At 42.5% G+C, this 19,585-nt stretch overlaps 14 non-coding genes and 1 pseudogene across 14 annotated transcripts; 9 read left to right on the top strand and 6 right to left on the bottom strand.

The window, feature by feature from the left end:
- Window positions 1-232: 232 nt before the first annotated feature.
- Window positions 233-305, bottom strand: trnar-ccu (transfer RNA arginine (anticodon CCU)). Its single transcript has one exon. It is a non-coding gene; the product is annotated as a tRNA-Arg (tRNA).
- Window positions 306-447: 142 nt separating this feature from the next.
- trnap-ugg (transfer RNA proline (anticodon UGG)) lies at window positions 448-519 on the bottom strand. Its single transcript has one exon. It is a non-coding gene; the product is annotated as a tRNA-Pro (tRNA).
- Window positions 520-1,398: 879 nt separating this feature from the next.
- Window positions 1,399-1,471, top strand: trnam-cau (transfer RNA methionine (anticodon CAU)). Its single transcript has one exon. It is a non-coding gene; the product is annotated as a tRNA-Met (tRNA).
- Window positions 1,472-1,654: 183 nt separating this feature from the next.
- On the top strand, window positions 1,655-1,832 carry LOC115058268 (uncharacterized; annotated as a pseudogene).
- Window positions 1,833-6,531: 4,699 nt separating this feature from the next.
- On the top strand, window positions 6,532-6,605 carry trnan-guu (transfer RNA asparagine (anticodon GUU)). Its single transcript has one exon. It is a non-coding gene; the product is annotated as a tRNA-Asn (tRNA).
- A 1,478-nt stretch (window positions 6,606-8,083) lies between these two features.
- Window positions 8,084-8,155, top strand: trnag-ucc (transfer RNA glycine (anticodon UCC)). The gene has a single exon. It is a non-coding gene; the product is annotated as a tRNA-Gly (tRNA).
- A 950-nt stretch (window positions 8,156-9,105) lies between these two features.
- Window positions 9,106-9,178, bottom strand: trnaf-gaa (transfer RNA phenylalanine (anticodon GAA)). Its single transcript has one exon. It is a non-coding gene; the product is annotated as a tRNA-Phe (tRNA).
- Window positions 9,179-11,687: 2,509 nt separating this feature from the next.
- Window positions 11,688-11,759, top strand: trnam-cau (transfer RNA methionine (anticodon CAU)). Its single transcript has one exon. It is a non-coding gene; the product is annotated as a tRNA-Met (tRNA).
- Window positions 11,760-12,431: 672 nt separating this feature from the next.
- Window positions 12,432-12,519, top strand: trnay-gua (transfer RNA tyrosine (anticodon GUA)). The gene is given in 2 exon segments: window positions 12,432-12,468; window positions 12,484-12,519. It is a non-coding gene; the product is annotated as a tRNA-Tyr (tRNA).
- Window positions 12,520-13,533: 1,014 nt separating this feature from the next.
- On the top strand, window positions 13,534-13,607 carry trnat-ugu (transfer RNA threonine (anticodon UGU)). Its single transcript has one exon. It is a non-coding gene; the product is annotated as a tRNA-Thr (tRNA).
- Window positions 13,608-15,089: 1,482 nt separating this feature from the next.
- trnad-guc (transfer RNA aspartic acid (anticodon GUC)) lies at window positions 15,090-15,161 on the bottom strand. Its single transcript has one exon. It is a non-coding gene; the product is annotated as a tRNA-Asp (tRNA).
- A 396-nt stretch (window positions 15,162-15,557) lies between these two features.
- On the top strand, window positions 15,558-15,639 carry trnal-uag (transfer RNA leucine (anticodon UAG)). Its single transcript has one exon. It is a non-coding gene; the product is annotated as a tRNA-Leu (tRNA).
- A 1,127-nt stretch (window positions 15,640-16,766) lies between these two features.
- On the bottom strand, window positions 16,767-16,838 carry trnam-cau (transfer RNA methionine (anticodon CAU)). The gene has a single exon. It is a non-coding gene; the product is annotated as a tRNA-Met (tRNA).
- A 946-nt stretch (window positions 16,839-17,784) lies between these two features.
- trnay-gua (transfer RNA tyrosine (anticodon GUA)) lies at window positions 17,785-17,872 on the top strand. The gene is given in 2 exon segments: window positions 17,785-17,821; window positions 17,837-17,872. It is a non-coding gene; the product is annotated as a tRNA-Tyr (tRNA).
- A 1,360-nt stretch (window positions 17,873-19,232) lies between these two features.
- On the bottom strand, window positions 19,233-19,423 carry LOC115058462 (U2 spliceosomal RNA). Its single transcript, XR_003842088.1, has one exon. It is a non-coding gene; the product is annotated as a U2 spliceosomal RNA (small nuclear RNA).
- Between the last annotated feature and the right edge of the window lie 162 nt (window positions 19,424-19,585).

Here is a 19,585-nt window from a genome sequence, read left to right as displayed (position 1 = left end):
AGAACGCAGAAAGATAAACATGAGCACACACTGAATGTTCCTTTACATTATGAGACATGAAGCTGGAAAATGTCAGGAGTTTTTCAAGCAGCACTGATTTACAGGAAACAACGAACATTGGATAGTGAACAGCTAGCTGTTGCTAAAAAGCTGTTAGCAGAGGATGGTTTCGATCCACCGACCTCTGGGTTATGGGCCCAGCATGCTTCTGCTGCGCCACTCTGCTGTAAACCACCCCAGATGGGACTCGAACCCACAATCCCTGGCTTAGGAGGCCAGTGCCTTATCCATTAGGCCACTGGGGCACAAAAAAACCTCATTATTTACACACAGCACATTCAGTCACTCTCTCTGACCAGTCACTTAACTGCACAGTCTTCCTTCATGAAGGAGGTAAAATGTCCACAGCAGAAGGGGGGGTGCAGATCATTGGACATGTCATATGAAGGGCTCGTCCGGGATTTGAACCCGGGACCTCTCGCACCCAAAGCGAGAATCATACCCCTAGACCAACGAGCCCTTGAGAAGGCCCACCCCCTCCTGAAACATACACACAAACGGTAACTACACAGAAATAAACATCGGTTGTTGATATTGGCAGTTTTACTCATCGGACTGATGCTGATATGTTACAGAATTACCAGCATCAGCTGATACATTGTGCATACCGACATCAAACCTTTGAGAAAGTGACACACAACTATGAAGAGCACAAGTGTTCACCGACACAGACGTGGTTTCAGAGACAAACTGCAGAGAAACTGGCAGCACTGATGACTGATGAGTACTCCACAGACTGACAGAAGGTCAGCCAGCTGCTCCAGCTGAGGCATCACTCTGCAGGTTACTGTCTTATATGTCCTGCACGCTGACCGATTGCATCACAGGAGCCTGTGGAGTGAGTCTGCCAACACACATCACAGGATACATCCAGCAACAGGAAGGTTCTGGAGCTGACCTGCTCTGGGGATCTAGTTTCCTGGTGCTGTAGCTTAGCTGGTCTAGTAAACAGGTTCAAATCCCAGCAGTGCCTTGTTGTAAATGTTGGAGAAACAACATGGCTGATGTAAGTTTCCCCGTCTGGATTAGAAATTTCCGGAACTATTTGTGAAGGTGCTGCTGGCTAACAGGAGTATTATATTTTAGAAGTAAAGTATTCCCTTTTTCAGCTATTCCACTGTTATGTTTAAAATGCAAAGTACCTTTTTAACCAACATCAAAATACTGGAAACACCGTGCTGTGGCTCGCCCCGTCCGGGCGTGTGCGGTCGGGGGGAGCCGGCCTCGCCGCTGTGAGGCAGGACCCTTGCTGGTGGCTCTGTGCCACTGTGCTCTGTTTGTGTTGTCCGGTTTGTGCCCAATGGCCCTGGGGTCCTTTTGTTGGCCCCTCAGTTCCAGGCCTCGTTGGCGCAGTAGGCAGCGCGTCAGTCTCATAATCTGAAGGTCGTGAGTTCGAGCCTCACACGGGGCACTTCTTTAGTTAATAATGAGAATTTAGTGGTTGGGTCTACAAGCTCAGTTCTTTTAACACTCTCTGGTTAACATGTTTCAATGATATCTTTGGACCGTCTATGGACCATTTCACTGCTCCGCGTGGACAAATATGTGAAGTTTTATAGCTGACCAAGAAGAGACATTTTCTTTGCTCTACAACGTAACTTTCTGAAAATAACATGTCGGTGGTTGTTTTCAGTTTAATATCTGATACGTCTCCTACCCGGGGACCATATATTAAATAGATTTTTGGAACAGGGAGATGGAATAGGGGCTTGCTCCGTCCACTCCACGCATCGACCTGGTATTGCAGCATCTCCAGGAACGGTCCACTCAAATGGATAAAGCGCGTGCGCGCAAAGATGCACAGAAAGTTTGTTGGTGTTTGGCGGGAGTTTGTTGCTGTTAGACATTCATTTGGTTCCTGTTTTCTGGTCAAGTGATATTTTTATGAGCTCTCTTTGGTACCAGAGCATCCCTGTGACCTTACTGTGACCTGTGGATCTCATTTCTGCCAGCCAGAGTCTGCTACATGTGAAAATATCATACCTTTATGAATGATAAAATCTGAAAACATTCATGGAATACATAGAAAACAGTATCACAGAGTGACAAATATTTTTAGAACTTTATAGCAAAGTATGTCACAATAAGTAGAAAATATGTTGAAAGACTGACGGCATAGGTCTCACTTTGAGCGATGATTTAGAAAATAATACTCATTTAATTCATTTTCACAAAACTATAATGGATCACAGTTTAGTTCTGATAAATGACTTTGATAAAGTGAGTAACTTACAGGTTTAATCCATTTTCAGTTTATACTATTTTCATGTCACGCCATGTGATGATTTTAGGCATAATCCAACAAATTGTCACATAATTGCAGATACCAATGAAAAATCTAAACACAACATGTTTCTATACAGATGAGAGTTAGTAGAGCAAAAATCAACCTTTTTTGTTCCTCTCTTATTAAAATTTTTTACAAAACCTTTTTTTGGTATAGGGTTAGGGTTAGCAACAGCAAAGAAAAGTTAAAAAAAAAAAAATATGTTTGTTTACTTTTGGTCAACCAGCAAAGATACTGCAGTCAGCCGCTTCGGTCTTTCTCTTTATAGTCGTCACAACCAAACAGTTTCTGTTCTGTATGGATCCCCATGTGTACTTTAAGGCTTTTCTTTGGTTTAAATCTTTTCCCATAAACATCACAGCTGAAGGGTTTCTCTTCTGTATGGATCGTCATGTGTCTGTTAAGGGTTGCCTTTAGTTTAAATCTTTTCCCACATACATCACAGCTGAAGGGTCTCTCATCTGTGTGGACTGCCAAATGTGCTTTAAGCATTCCCTTTAGTTGAAAGCTTTTCCCACAAACATCACAGCTGAAGGGTTTCTCTTCTGTATGGATCATCATGTGTCTTTTTAGTTGTACCTTCAGTTTAAATTTTTTCCCACAAACATCACAGCTGAAGGGTCTCACTTCTGTGTGGACTGCCATGTGTTTTTTAAGGCTTCCCTTTACTTTAAATCTTTTCCCACAAATGTCACAACTGAATGGTGTCTCTTCTGTGTGGGTCTTCATGTGAGTCTTCAAATCCTTTTTTTTAAACGTTTTCCCACAAACATGACAGCTGAAGGGTTTCTCCTCTGTGTGGACTACCATGTGTAATTTAAGATAATCTTGTCGCTTAAATCTTTTGCCACAAAATGAGCAGCCAAACGGTCTCTCTTCTGCGTGAACTTGCATGTGAAAATTAAGATTGCCCTTCCACAAAAAACTTTTCCCGCAAACATCACAACGGTGATGTTTCTCCCCTGTGTGGGTCTTCATATGAGTCTTAAGAAAAAACGTTTTTTTCCCACGCTCAGGGCAGCTGATGGGTTTCTCATTGTTGTCACGTGTAACATTTACATCATCTTCATCTATTTTCACATCTGACTGGGCCGCTCTGGTTTCATTAGAATCATTCTCACTGATTTCAGTATCAGAGGAGTCTGAGACCTCTTCCTCTGGATCTGGATCTGGTTGAAGAGGACTCTGTGGATCACAGCTCCTGGCCGGTTCATTCATCTCTTCATCCTCACTCTTCACCTGAAACGGCCTCACAGGGTTCCTGGTCTCCTCCAGTCCTGATACCTGGTCCTCCTCCTGTTCCTGTTTAAGGACTGGACTCTCTGAATCCTCCGGATCCGGACTGGAGGTGAACTCAGTAGGAACCTCTTTTTTCACCATCAGCTGCTGAATATCTGGAGGAAACGATTCAATAATGAATCCTCTTTATTAGCAACAATATGAACACAGTTATTCCTCCAGCTGCTTCATTCTACATCTGCCAAATACAGTCCTCAGCCTTTCTCACTCATAAAAACAACCGACCCGTTTTGTGGATCAGGACTTGGGGCTGCAGCAGCTCCAGCTGGCTCCTCTGCCGGTCGATCTCCTGCCTGAAGCCCGAAGCCTCCTCCTCATATCCGGCTACCATTCTGTCCACGGCTGCTAAGATCTCCCGGCAGGCGGCGGCGAGTCTGTCGGTGACAAAACCCCGCAGGACTTCTGCTGTGGACATTTTACCTTGTTCACCTTTCAGCTGAGGGACAAAAGACCATCAGTCCTGTTTGTGTGCAGCAAATATACGGATATTATCAGTATGAGACACTTTATCAAAACATTTCCTATATTATTTTTTTAAACATTGATTCAATGTGGTCCTTAACCTGCAATACGCCCTTTAAGGTAACTTTCTAACTGCTTTCTTAACCCTCCACCCTCCATATCATTGATAAAACTTGCTGACTTGTGATTGACTTCTGAAATCACCAACATTACCCCAAAAATAGCACTTACTGCTCTCAGAACAGAACTCTGTGCTTCATTTGTGGAGACGTTGGTGACAAATGCACTAATTCAGCTGATCTGACGAAATGTGTTAATTTTTGTTCAAATTCCATCCAGGACAACCCCAAAGAGAAGCAGTTGTAGAAAAGGAAGTCTTCCGTCATTTTATTTGAAATGATCATTGTTGCATTCTAAGAAGAAGTTGTTGTCTTTGTCAGTCAGCACTGCTCCAACAAGTAGCACTTACTGAATTCAACAATCAAGTCAGTGCTCAAGTTAAGGTAACATTTGTGACTTTCAGACTACTTTCTTTGCCCCTAATTGATAAAATGATAAAAACTTGTTGTCCTGGTGATTGAAGAAAAGAAAGAATTGCATTCCTCATTTTTTTTGTCCAATTTCCATCCAGGACAACCCCAAAGAGAAGCACTTATGCACAAAGACTTCATCAGTGTCTCTGATTGGAGTGATCCGAGTTAGATCTGAAGAAAACATGGCTCCAAGACTTACTGTTGTTTTTGTCAATTAAGACTGAAAGTGGAAAAAGAGACCAATTGAATTGGCTAAGTCACATTAAGCTTTAATTTTTACCTCACTTAGGATCTTCTCCTCAAGAGTCTTTGCATTAACTTCCCAGTCGTGTCCAATGGACTCCCTTTCAGGCTTCTACCTGAATTTATCTTCTACCTGAATGAAACCACTCCCACAGATGCCTGTTTACTTAGTTTGGGCGGTTTCAATGGTCTTGGTAATGGTTTGTAATGAAGAACACATTTAGTCCATCAGGAACAGACAACGATCCTCTTAAATTCATGAGGACCGTTAGCATATGGTGAGAGGACAGCTAACTGCAGTGATTAGAGATTAGGGTTGTGTTGTTGTAGCTGATCTGAAGAAATCTATTTAAAATTGCAAATCATCATAATTTTTACTGAATTTCTGAGCAGGACAACCCCAAAGAAAAGCATTTATGTAGAAAGGAATAATTGTAGCTGTCTGAGTTAGAGCTTGCTGTTGTGTTTGTCAGTCAACAAGTAGCTGAGCTGTGTAGTTGTGTTGTGTTAGAAACACCAAACATGTCCAGAAAAGACAGACTGTTCTTGTGTATTTCCCTGAAGAGTTGCCAGACTGTGTTCACACCATGATTCCTGCCATCACAGTTCACCTTTTGTGTCTTACTTTTGTTATCCTTTTCAAAATTTTATTTGATGGCACAGAGTGACACGAGGCACTAATAAAAAAAGAAGGGGGGCCTGAAAGTGTGACTTGGTTCCCATCGTTCATATTAAAGAGCCGTTAAAGAGACTCTCTGTGATCAGCTTAGGGTTAGCTGTCATGTTTCTAAAAGCATGTCTGAGGAAACAAAGCGTCAACAAGTGTTGAAAGCTTTTGATGGTGTAGTGGTGGTCAGTCATCATTGGTGCTTCATCTGTAGAATTCTCACCTGCCAGGCGGGAGGCCTGGGTTCAATTTTCTGGAATGTAAAACTCTGCTGCTCTCCATGAAAAGCAGCAGTCAGCACTGCCTGGATACACCCAAAACAGTGATCCACCCCTGAGCAGAGAGGAGGCTTCATGAAACAGTTTGTCTTTTCACCAGCTGCAGCAGCTCAGAGCCTCTGTGGTTCAGGAAAAACGACAGACTAAAGAAAGACATTTCAGGCACATATGATTACACTGAAATAATATAATTTGATTTATTTCATTTTATTCCATTCAGAAAGTAAAAATAATATATATTTTATGACATCATTACACACAGTGACATATTTCAAGTGTTTATTTCTTTTAATATTGATCATTGTGACCTACAGCTGATAAAAACCCAAAAGTAGTTTATTTCAACAACATTTGACTTCACCCACAAGGAACTGCTGGGATTTAAACACAGGCTGCTTTCAAAAAGTTTGTGTCCTGTGAAAAGCAGTCAATCACTAATTTCCCCTTTCTGCAGCACAGCATGAGCCACAAAGTTACTGTTGCTTCACTTTACAAGATACTGCCAATAACACAACCAGCCAACCTCACACAGCTCCATATAATAAGAGTTAGCTCCCCTGACGACTGCAAGGCAACAGCTGGGCTTGTCCAGGATTTAAACTCTGAGTATCCAGTTCCAGAACAGCAGACAGTCGTTGGCTCAATCAACATTTAGGATAATTCTAGCTGGAACTGCAGACTGGAACATGGAGAAGTCAATGTGTCTCTGTGGCGCAATCGGTCAGCGCGTTTGGCTGTTAACCGAAAGGATGGTGGTTCGAGCCCACCCAGGGACGATCTTTGTTTTTAAGCTGATTACAGCCACTACATGTTGATGTAGTCTTTCCTCTACTTTGGTTTCACCAAAACCATTAAATATGGTATAACCTGTAATACATAACTGCCCAACCACGAAGCGGTTAATTTTTCAGCATCTGTCGTCAGAATGGCCGAGCGGTCTAAGGTGCTGCGTTCAGGTTGCAAATCAAATCCCACTTCTTCTTCAGCTGCTTTTTTTTCCCCTCTTCACAATCCCTCAGGGACCACCTCTGATGCCAAAAACAAGGAGCCTTTCCATCTTCAGTCTAAAACTCTCCCAAGTGAGCTATGTCATGACTTAGTGGATACTTAGGCTGAGGGATCTTCAGCATACTATGAAAATTTGTCCTATTACGGGCAGTAATTTTGCACAAAGGCAACACAACACTATCTCAAAGTAAATGTGTGCTGTACAAAGGAGAGGGAAGTCTTAGGGATGGATTTCTGAATTCAGGATTTCATTCATGGCAGAGGTTACAAAATTAAGGAGGTCAAGGAGGTCAGTGTATCAGCAACAACCACAAAATTACTGTTTCTCTTGATTGCAATGATAATTTTGTGGTTCATGGTGTTGATGCAGAGACAGAACTAAAAATTCCCAAAAAATACAGACTGTTTATTTTTATCATTATGCTGCGTTTCAACTCCTTGATGCTTTGAGCTGCAGAAAGAACAAGAGCAGTCGCACCATACAAGCATTTCAAAATAAAAGCCTAGATTATTTTATTTGTATCTTTAGTTCAGATGTAGCAAAGCGCAACAATGCTGTCAATAAGGATCTTTCCCATTTGGGTTACTTGAAGTGATGGTGGCCACTAATGCAACACTCCGTAGCAGCACCACTCTGATGTACAGGGATGTATTTTGGATCTGAAAATACCCCCAACATACGTGGCTGACCATCATGACTCTTACCAAAGTTTCTTTAGCATATAATAAACTGTCACATTAACTGTCACATGAATTTGCTGTGTGTAAATAATGAAAAAAAAAAAAAAAAAAAAACGCCACAAATGTTCCATCATGACATCAAAGGGATGAAAGACTCCTCCCACTTTTTTGTCATGAACTCTACAGTCCACATGGCTCGTTGGTCTAGGGGTATGATTCTTGCTTAGGGTGCGAGAGGTCCCGGTTTCAAAACCCAGACGAGCCCATCTGTTGCCTTTCAGTCAATAAGGGTGCTAACTGTTACACTACGGAGCTGTGTGAGGTTTGCTGTCTGGTAGGCTATGTAATTATTTAAGATTGAACATCTTACATTACTGTTTGATAAATTTGGTGACAACTGCACTTTGGGTCCATTTGGAGAACATGGGGGGCTGTGTGACTTCATCACCAGAAATTAAAATGTCTAACATCGATAAAACCGTAGCAGCACAAATAAGAATTTTTACAGCGCAAACAAACGGTACCATTTCGCGCCCATTCGGAGTGGATGCTCACCATTTCGCATGCAATGGTGGTATAGTGGTGAGCATAGCTGCCTTCCAAGCAGTTGACCCGGGTTCGATTCCCGACCATTGCAGTTTAACTGTGTGTCTACAATTTAACTTGAGACCTTGTAGATCTCATGCCAATGCTGCCCAACTGGTCTACAGACCAGGAGGAGGATGAAACCGTTCTATCTATTCAGCTACAGTCGGTCTGTTACAGTAGATACACATTTTTTAACACATTCTAAGAACAAGTCATGGACAGTGGTTGGCCTGTCCATGACCCTGGTAACTGGCCAGTTATATTCCCCACCTTCTGGGAAAGATCTTTGTTGTGCTTTAAGTCACATCTGTCCTCATTCAGCTGATTCCTCAACTAACTGTTAGTAGAAACTGTTTGTAAATGACATCTTTGTACATCTGACTGACAGTTACATTTGGTTGTGTGAAAGTCCAACCTCTGTTCGGGGCAGACCCAGCTCAAGAAGATAAATGTGAAACTTTTCCAGATATCAGGGCTCTTTCTGGCAGAGATCCTGGGGGAGCTCTGTCACTTCAAGCCCAGCGCTGCCTTACTTTACCTGTGACCTTAATAAATGTTTCAACTGTGAACTGAAGATTTCTTCAACTCGTTGTTGGGCTTCCAAGAAAATATTTATTGCCCAACATGGGGCCTGCTAGTGGTAGGTCCATTGTTGTACAGGAAATTCCCATACCGGGAGTCGAACCCGGGCCGCCTGGAATCATATGGGAGATGCAACCAAGCATCTCAGCATTCTAATGTTCATGCAGCCATTTTTGTGGACCATCCAATGAACCCTGTAGATCTCAGGCTGATGGTGCCAAAAGGACCACATCATCTGAAAAATCCTGCGATCTTCCACGAGAAAATTACGTCTTTGACAGCCTTTTGGACACACAACCAGTCAGCGTGACACATCCACCCACACATTTCATGGTGTGGTTGAAAGAGGAGGGAGAATATTGGAAATGTAGGTAAAAAAAAACCTGAGTTTGAATCTCACTCAGGTACCACCTTCGATGCCGAAACCCGGGATTGAACCAGGGACCTTTAGATCTTCAGTCTAACGCTCTCCCAACTGAGCTATTTCGGCTGGAAGGCTCCAGTTATACTGGATGTTCTGCGACAGTTCTGCTTGTTTTTGCCCATTAACACTGCTCTTTAACCCTCCTGTCATTTTCACCCCCCGCCCCCCCTTCCAAACCTTGGTTGGAATTTCAATTAAAACGATCACAAGTTTTAAATTGATGTCTTCTTAGACGTTAGATGACTTCAATTACAGAATCTATTGATTCACTCAAATCAGAGACACTGATGAATTCTTTGTGTTTCTCTTTGGTTCTGGTCCTGGTTGGAATTTGGACAAAAAAGATGAGGAATGCCAATCCCTCTTTTCTTTGAATCAGCTTTTACCTGCAGAATCTGGACAAGAGGAACAGTGTTTTAGTTGTTGGTGCTGGTTGGTACAAATATACTAATATAATATATATATATTAGTAAATGGCAGAGAGAGAGATGACCTGCATAAAGAGACTGGAGCCTGAATACAGTTCCTTGGTCACCATATCACATACATCTTCACTGAAATAATGACACCTGTGTCACCTGTGAGAAAGCTCAAAGCTGTGTCCAAAGGTTTGGAGGAGTGAATGGCAGAAAGATGTCTTTGAAGCCATTTGGACACACAACCAGTCAGCGTGCAGCATTCAACCTCACAATATTTCATGTGGTTGTGGTGTGGTTGAAAGACGAGGCAGAATATTGGAAATGTAGGTCAAAACAACCATATATAACAACAATAACAAATTTCTTCCTCCCTGACTGGTCTGCAGCTCAGCTGCCTCATACACAGCCAACTGCAATGCACTGAGTAGCTGACACTGTCCTATCGAAGCTAGCATTAACTTCTCTGTTTCTGTTAGAATAAATGTACATAAAATGATTATCACAGTATTGCTCAACTTTTACTAACCCTGCAGGAATGCAGAAACTTGTGTTTTTCTTACAGGAGCTGAGATCATACCTCCGGAGATAAGCAACGACCTTCGAAGAGGAACATGAAGACAGGGAGGAGACGGAAACCAGATTACTTCAGTTATGAACTAGCTTCTCAAAGTGTTTGGTGTGTCATGTTTCAGAGGTGTACCTTGAATATGATTATACAATATCAGCTGGCAGCTGGACACACGTCTGGATGGCTCAGTGGCCCTCAGAAAAAGTCTGCCTGTATGATAAATACGGTTTAAAACATTTTGAATGCCGTAAATGTTATGCTGAGAAAGTCTCTAGGGGTATGATTCTCGCTTAGGGTGCGAGAGGTCCAGGGTTCAAATCCTGGATGAGCCCATTGTGTTATGTTGCCAATATCAGTGCCTGACCATCATGACTCTTACTCTAAACTACTGTTTCTCTAGTCCAGAGACTGCAAGTAAAAGCTGTAATACAGGAAGTTATTATTACCATATCTCCAAAGAACTAAACTCTTGTGTAAAAGAAAACTAAAATCTTCTGTTAAGAAGAGGGCTCGTCCAATTATACACCAATCAGAAGCCTGAGTAGCTCAGTCGGTAGAGCATACAGAAACTGCATGCACTCATTCATTTGAAGCGAACGTGAGAGTGTGACGTATCCATCTGTGTCGCGTGGGAGATCAATGAAAGGCAGGAAATGCCTTTGATCTCCAGTGATGTCACAATGCCACAAATGTTCCATCAGTAACTGGGCCATGGTAATGTCCCATTGTCAGAATCAGTCAGTTCTTTCTCTTGGCATGATAACACTGTGAGAGATGTGCATTTGAAGCCTTCACTGTGGTGCAGTTTTGTTGTTGCTTCTGTCGGCAGAACTCAAAGGTATCTGGCAGGACCATGATTGCCTTTTGAGCTTCATTAACAGAGTGCACTCTACTGTGGAGGTCATGAGAAAAAAGTGGGAGGAGTCTTTGATCTCTTTGATGTCGTTAGAACCTTTGTGACATCACAAACACACCTTGCTGCAGTAGAGGTGAAAGAAAAGCACTTTCTGTCAGAAGTGGGATTTGAACCCACTCCCTGAACGCAGCGCCTTAGACCGCTCGGCCATTCTGACAACTAAAGCTAGCAAATAAGCCGAACAATTTGTTGAAAAATTAGCCCATCAAGAGACAGAGACATGCAGAACTTGTCCTGTTGCAGCCTGCTATTCCAGCTAGAATTAATAAATATCTGCCTTTGAAGCAATCAAACATGACGAGGTGGAGGAGTGGTTAAGGTTAAGAATCCCATCCTCGTCGGTGGTTGCTTTAGTCTGTCTAAGTTGCAGCCTGCTATTCCACTTAAAATTATCTATCCAGTCAGAATTATCCTCAACGTCAGCTGGTTAGAGCTGAGCCACTTTTTTGATCATACTGTGATAAATGACATTCTCCATGTTTTCCCTAACCACCACTCGAGAGTTTTGAAATGAAATGAAAATCTGATTTTATCCCCATTTATATTTATAACTGTAAACTACGATCTCTTAAAGTTAAATGTAAAATCAGTCGAAGAGTACATCCAAACTTATACGTTGACTAAAAATTACACTAAATTACACTAATCTCCAGAGGAGACCTGAACAACCTGAGCAGAGTGGCGCAGCGGAAGCGTGCTGGGCCCATAACCCAGAGGTCGATGGATCGAAACCATCCTCTGCTAACAGCTTTTTAGCAACAGCTAGCTGTTCACGATCCAATGTTCGTCGTTTCCTGTAAATCACTATCACACTGAATCAGATGGCAGAGGTTCCACTGAGATTTGAACTCAGATGACTGGATTCAAAGTCCACACTGCTAACCATAAGATCAAAGAACACAGATGGGACAGATTTAGAAACATTTGAAATGAATTGGCCAACACACATCACAGGAGTACATCCAGCAATGGGAAGGTTCAGGATCTCTGTCAGACACAAAGGGAGCTAATGTGACAAAGAAGCCACAAGTCAAGAGCTCACAAAGCTTTTTAACTGTATCAATAACACAGAGAACAGTCAGACAACCAACTCTGCAGGACAACCACAAGAAATGAAATAAGAGCAGCAGAAAAACCACCAATGGCTGATTATTGATCTCTGATCCACTAGGATGGTATGAAGTGGACGGTCAGAGTATTTTAGGATGCTCTCTGCCTTCCTCTGTGTGGATCACCATGCAAATTTTTTACAATTTAAAAATTGCTGTTTTAAGGGGACATTTTACTTCTAAATACCTCCTGATAGCCAGCAGCAGCTTCACTTGGTCTTCACTCACTCATGTAGGACTCTTCATCTACCTGTGTCTGTAGGTTGGACAGTACATAAGTCACAGCACCAATTCGGAGAGGTTTGTCCCTTCGATAGCTCAGTTGGTAGAGCGGAGGACTGTAGTGGTTCATCATAGAAATCCTTAGGTCGCTGGTTCAAATCCGGCTCGAAGGAGACCATTTTTTTCATCGGCCCATTTTTTTCATCGGGCTCATCCAGTCTGACCACCAGTCTGGTGTGGTCAGAACCACCTGGAGCTAAATCTGAAGACAGTGGTTTTCAGGACACTTGTTATTTTAATCAAATTATGTACTAGACCGTAACTTCATTGTGAAGTTTTGACGTGAGTTAAAAAAAGAGGCCAAAACATTAGAGAACTTCATTCTCTGTTTGTTTTTCCACAGAGGAAGTGAAGTCACACACCACATGATGTTTCTCTTTCCTGCTCCTCGTTAATATAGTGGACAGTATCTCTGCCTGTCACACAGAAGACTTCAAACCTTGAAACTACTGATGCACCGATATGAAATTTTTCCCCGATACCGTTATCAATATCTGTTAAAAATATTTTCCCTGACCGGGAATCGAACCCGGGCCGTGGCGGTGAGAGCGCCGAATCCTAGCCTTGAAAACGTATCTAAGTAATACTTATCCAGAGCTTTCAGTTGTCACCCTACCACTCCAAATGTGAAACTGACATGTGCAAATATGGAATGATGCAATAACAGCCAAACAAGTAGTTGAGTATGTGATTTTATTTATATTTAGCATGCAATGTCTCAGTCTCTGCTGTCTGTTCCACAGAAGAACATGACAGTTCAGCGGCTGACATGCACGTGCACAGTGTGATTATATATAGTGAAAGTATCTCCAGGAGTAAAATGATGAAATCACTACCTCAATCTCAATTGACAATCTCTGTATTATATCAGAGGCCCTTTGCGCTACATATACTTATCTTTATTAGCATTTGTATCTGTATACACACACACAATCACACACACCACGTTTTCCAGCCCTCATGGTTCTTGGGGAATCCATACATGTGGAAACCCTTCTCGGACTGATTGGAGCATCCAAACGCTGCACTCCTACATTAAAACAAACCACTTTACCATCAACCTCAGCTGCAGTATACACATTACACTTCCATTACCAGATCCTCTGTATATACATGTACTTCAGGGTGTTGCTGTGGCTTAGCTGGTCAAAGTGTCTGTCTTGTAAACAGGAGATCCTGGGTTCAAATCCCAGCAGTACCTTGAGCATAATGTTATAGATATAACAGACACAGCTTTAGTTAATAATGAGAATTTAGTGGTTTAAACCTCAAATCCTTGAACACTGTCTGGTTAACACGTTTCAGTGATGTTAGACTTCTATGGACCATTTCCCATCACTGCAGATCAGCAGGTCTGACTGAAAACATACTGTAAAGTATGAACCACAGCACTGCTGGGGTTTGAATGCTTGGGGTGCGAGAGGTCAACACTCCTCACAGTTGTGTGTCACTTGTGTGTCTGAAGAGCTGCTGCCTTTGTTACATCGCCTGATGATGTCACAATACTCACAGAATGAAACTCTTCCTTACCATCCAGGACAACTGCAAAGAGAAGCACTTGTACAAAAGGAAGTCGTCTGTGTTTCATAATTGAAATGATCAGTATTGTATTCTAAGAAGATGTTGTTGTTTTTGTCAGTCAGCACTGCCCCAACAAGTAGCACTTACTGAATTCAACAGTCAAGTTAGTGCTCAAGTTAAGGTAACATTTGTGACTTTCAAACTACTTCCTTATCCCCCACCCCCCATATCACTGATAATACCTGCTGTCCTGGTGATTGAAGAAAGGAATGAATGGCATTCCTACGCAGATTCCACAGAGATGGGATTTGAGTTTATATGCTGCAGCTCACCTAGCTGTGAGCAGAGTAGCCCAGCGGAAGCGTGCTGGGCCCATAACCCAGAGGTCGATGGATCGAAACCATCCTCTGCTAACGGCTTTTTAGCAACAGCTAGCTGTTCACTATCCAAAGTTTGTTGTATTTGAATCATTACAATAGTAACAATGCCATACTGAAGCTGCACTAGCTGAAGAGGGAAGATCTTCAGTCTTGAAAAGATAATTCACTATTAATCTTGCTTGTTTTAACTCCCAGCAGTTTTCCTTGCCAGTGGAAGTAAAGCAGATTTCAATAGTTTTAGTGCTGAGTACCCAGTCTGCCTCCTTCGACCTATTCACTTTTTTTCCCCCAAAGCTTAGATCTAAAGGTCCCTGGTTCAATCCCGGGTTTCGGCATCTGAGGTAGTACCTGAGTGAGGTTCAAGCTCAGGTTGTTTTGGCCTACATCTCCCTCCTCTTTCAACCACAACATGAAATATTGATATTCATTTTAACATTAGAAAAAAGCTGCAGATGATTATTTTAATTTCTGTGTTTATATTCAACAATGTATTTGAATTAACATTGATATCATTCTATGATAATCCATCATGGACCGCTGGACACTTTGATATCAATAAATCCACTGTGTTTTAAAGAAGTTCAGAGTTTCTGACATGATACAGACAGACAGATCCAGTGTCCCAGAGAGAGAAGAGTCCCAACACTCCCTGTTCTCACCGCAGGGTGGTCACGTGGTTCATGTCAGCCTACTGAGCTGACTGGAAGTCCTGTAGCAGTGTGGCCATTTTGTTTACTTCTATCACTCTGGTTAATAACATATTACAGAAACACACACGTGCTCTCCCCGTCGGGGAATCAAACCCCGGTCTTCCGCATGACAGGCGGAGATACTGTCCACTATACTAACGAGGAGCTGCGCAGAGACTTTTAGTGTGTGATGTAAACATGACAACCACTACACTACAGAAACTGCATGCACTCATTCATTTGAAGCGAACGTGAGAGAGTGACGTATGAATCTGTGTCGCGTGGGAGATCAATGAAAGGCAGGAAATGCCTTTGTTCTCCAGTGACGTCACACAGTGTTCAATACAAGTCCTGTTCAGCTCAACATCACCTTAAACACATGATGTTGTCTTCATGTGTGTAACGCTGAGTGTACAGAGTGTTCATGTTCAGTTTATGGAATACAGATACAAATGCAAATAAAGATAAGTATATGCACCACAAAGGGCCTCTGATGTAATACAGAAATTGTCAATTAATTAATAATGTGGCATTATTGCAGGCAAGCTCAGACTGACATGTGGTAGTGTGGCCGAGCGGTCCAAGGCGCTGGATTTAGGCTCCAGTCTCTTCAGAGGCGTGGGTTCGAATCCCACCACTGCCAAGCTTTGCACTCTACAGTATAATCATGAAGTGTTTAAATGAAGTGGTGTTAAAAATTCCACCAGTGGCTACCGTCACTTTGAGTTACTGAAGTGGTGACCTACATCTGAGTGAAAGATACAAATAAAATAATCAAAATCTGCTTTTATTTTGAAATGCTTGTGCGGTGTGACTGCTCTTGTTCTTTCTGTAGCTAAAAGCGTTAGGGAGTTGAAACCCAGCAAAACATATCAAATGATAAAAATAAAGATTTGAAGAAGGAATGAAAATCAAAGTGATGAACTGTGGATGGCAGCCTGCTGTTGATCTGACTGAACAGCGATGCAGAAACCTTTACCTTGTTGTTTCTCTGACTAGACATTGCGATAAACCCAATGAAGACATAGTGGAACAGGCAATCAATGCAAGAGTGTTGTGGACTTGGCCAAGTTTTCCCTCAGATGGCACATGAGCACAGTCTCAACGCTCGGGTCCAAAACTTCCAAAACTAATAAGATGGAGCATGATGCTGAAGTACTTCTTCAAGAAGAAGATATTTACTCTTCAGTGTGGCATTGTTAAGATTGTAATGACACCATTTTCCAACTTAACCAACCATGGATCAGCTAGCTGTTGCTAATAGGCTGTTAGCACACCATGGCTTGGGGGGGGGGGGCAGTGCCTTATCCATTAGGCCACTGGGGCAGATGTGACAATATGTGAAAAGACATGGCAAAATATGTGTTGAAAACATGGTGGAGCAGGTGAAAACACGTAGTGGACTTAGTTGTGTCTATCCTCAGCTGGGACTTGAACATAATCTCAACACTCAAGTGAGTTGATTTTGGAAACTGGTCTGACCAGACTGGAGCTGGTTAACTGACATGTCAACTTTTCAATAGATCGAAGGAGGCAGACTGGGTACTCGGCACTAAAACAACAGTTGAAATCTGCTTTACTTCCACTGCTAAGGTAAACTGCTGGGAGTTAAAACAAGCAAGGTTAATACTGAAGTTTGTTTTCAAGACTGAAGATCTTCCCTCTTCAGCTAGTGCAGCTTCAGTATGGCATTGTTACTATTGTAATGATGTCATCTTCAAATACGACAAACTTTGGATAGTTAACAGCTAGCTGTTGCTAAAAAGCTGTTAGCAGAGGATGGTTTCGATCCATCGACCTCTGGGTTATGGGCCCAGCACGCTTCCACTGCGCCACTCTGCTGTACACCAACCCACAATCCCTGGCCATTAGGCCACTGGGACACATATGGGCACATTTTTTTGCCCAAGAAATGGCAAAAAAAGCGATGAAACCATGGTGGAATGGGTGCGGTGTGCATCATCCAAACTCGAATCCCATCACTGCCAATTACCCCAGCAGTGCTTCACTCTCAGTGGAGTTCCTGCTCATCACTAAAGCAAACTGATGAAAACCATCACTTCCTGTATTACAACTTGTACCTGCTGTATCTGGTCAAGAGAAACAGTAATTTAGTGGTCGGTGCTGTTTTCAGCAGATAATTTAATGGCATTCAAAATGTTACACACCACATTTATCACCCAGTGAGACTTTCTCTGAGGGGGACAACTTTTAGTCTCCATCTGATGTTATTTCCTCAGTTCTCAGTCTTTTCAAAGAAACTTCATTCCTCATAACTTCTTCGAAGAGAATGTCTTCTAACATTTCTCCAAATAGTAAATGATTTTCCCATTTTAATGAACAACATCCAGTTCTAACTGGTTGATGTATTGTTGCCACCAGGGTGAAAACCAGGAATCCTTACCGCTAGCCCATATGGGACACATATTGTCACACATATTGTCACCCTTTAGGCTGCTTAACACAATCATCAGGCCAGGATAGACATTCTCGGATTGAGGCAGACTCTGGTCACAGCATGCTGGAGACACAGGACACAGGCACAGCAAAACCAGAAAGGAGGAATGCCCACTGCCAAGAGGCAAACAGCCGCCTGGGTGAAATTAGGAATTAGAATTATCTATCCAGTATGAATTTTCCTCAACGTCAGCTGGTTAGAGCGTGTTGCTAATAACACCACAGTCATGGATTTGATCCCCATACTGTGTTAAATGACATTCTCCATGTTTTCCCTAACCCAAATCTGTAAATATTAGTCAGAGAAGACAAAAACACAAATGCACGGCTCCCTTCGATAGCTCAGTTGGTAGAGTGGAGGACTGTAGAGGCTTACAGCTGAAATCCTTAGGTCGCTGGTTCAACTCCGGCTCGAAGGAGGTCTTTATTTTCATTGGCCTCATCCAGCATGGTGATGAGTCTGCCTACAGACAGGAGGTGACCAGTGTGGCAGACTTTGTGTTTACATCTGAATCACATGTGATTTTGGAAATTCTTTGAAGCAGCTTCAAAGGAAGCATTTCATTCTGTGAGTACTGTGACATCATCAGGTGATGTATCAAAGGCAGCAGCTCTTCAGACTCACATCACAATAAGTTTTGTGTCTTATATGGCAGAAACTGCAAGCAAAAGCTGTAATACAGAAAGTGATGAGCATGAACTCCACCGAGAGTGAAGCACTGCTGGGGTTTGAAAGCTGCAACAATAGCCAAAAAATTTGCTGAAAAATTAGCCCATCAAGAGACAGAGACATGCAGATCTTTTCCTGTTGCAGCCTGCTATTCCAGCTAGAGTTATCCTAAATATCTGCCTTTAAGGCCACGAATGATTTCTAAATATCTTTGAAACCTGTTGATGGTGAACTCAGAGGTTGTTAAAGGGCCTTTTCCCAAAGCTTAGCTTGCATGCTAGCATGCCAGTACAGGGGCATTCAAGTTAGAGCGTTGTGCTAATAACACCACAGTCATGGATTTGTGACGAATGTGGGCATCGATCCAGCTACCTCTCACATGTGCGTCAAGGCAAATTGTGCTGCAGTGAGATGTATAAAAAGCTCCAGTTCTACAGTCAGAAGATGTCCAGTCTGAAGGTGGATGTGTTCTAACTGCAGAAGTTCTCGTTGGCGCAGTAGGCAGCGCGTCAGTCTCATAATCTGAAGGTCGTGAGTTTGAGCCTCACACGGGGCACAGCTTTAGTTAATAATGAGAGTTTAGCGGTTGGGTTTAAACCTCAAATGCAGAAACAAGTGAAGAGAAGAAGTTTGATCTGAGGAAAAGTCACTTCCTCTTTTCAGGAATCAACTTCTACCATCTGTCCACTAGATGGAGATAACTGAGCATCAACTGAGAACTGAGTTCTTCATCATCTGGAAACAGACAGCATTGTTTTCTTCAGCTGGAGCTCTTTGTTCAAATCTACATTGAGATTCAGAGCCAAATGTTTTTCCTTTCCTGGATTTACTTCATCATTTCAGTCACTCTGTGGATTCAGCTGACAAATGCAAAATACAACCAACATTTAAACGAAGACGTGTTGAAACAAAACTTTATTGATTCAGTCTGGTCAGCAGAATATAACCTGATGAAATCAGCTGCAACATTAAACTGATATTTCTACATGAATGCATCACTGATTCTAAAACCATAAACTGAACATGAACACTCAGCGTTACACACATGAAGACAACATCATGTGTTTAAGGTGATGTTGAGCTGAACAGGACTTGTATTGAACACACAGAGGGAGTGCACCGTTCCTGGAGATACTGCAATACCAGGTCGATGCGTGGAGTGGACGGAGCAAGCCCCTATTCCATCTCCCTGTTCCAAAAATCTATTTAATATATGGTCCCCGGGTAGGGGACGTATCAGATATTAAACTGATAAGAACAGATACTACACTTGATCTTAGCCAAAAGGCCGAGAAGCGATACCGCTCAGCTGTCGGAGGTAACGGAGTGTTTCTCCGCACCGACCCGCTCAGTGAGGGGTCAGAGTCGGCTTCAGTAACAACATCACTCCGAGAGAGAGACACAAACAGAAGACATGAAGAAACGAAGGAGGGATCAGAGAACAACCACAGACATGTTATTT

Source organism: Echeneis naucrates, chromosome 2, assembly GCF_900963305.1.
Source record: "Echeneis naucrates chromosome 2, fEcheNa1.1, whole genome shotgun sequence".
Taxonomy (NCBI): Eukaryota; Metazoa; Chordata; class Actinopteri; order Carangiformes; family Echeneidae; genus Echeneis; species Echeneis naucrates.
Note: the sequence above shows the minus strand (reverse complement) of the source record. Positions and strands in the feature narration are given on the sequence as shown.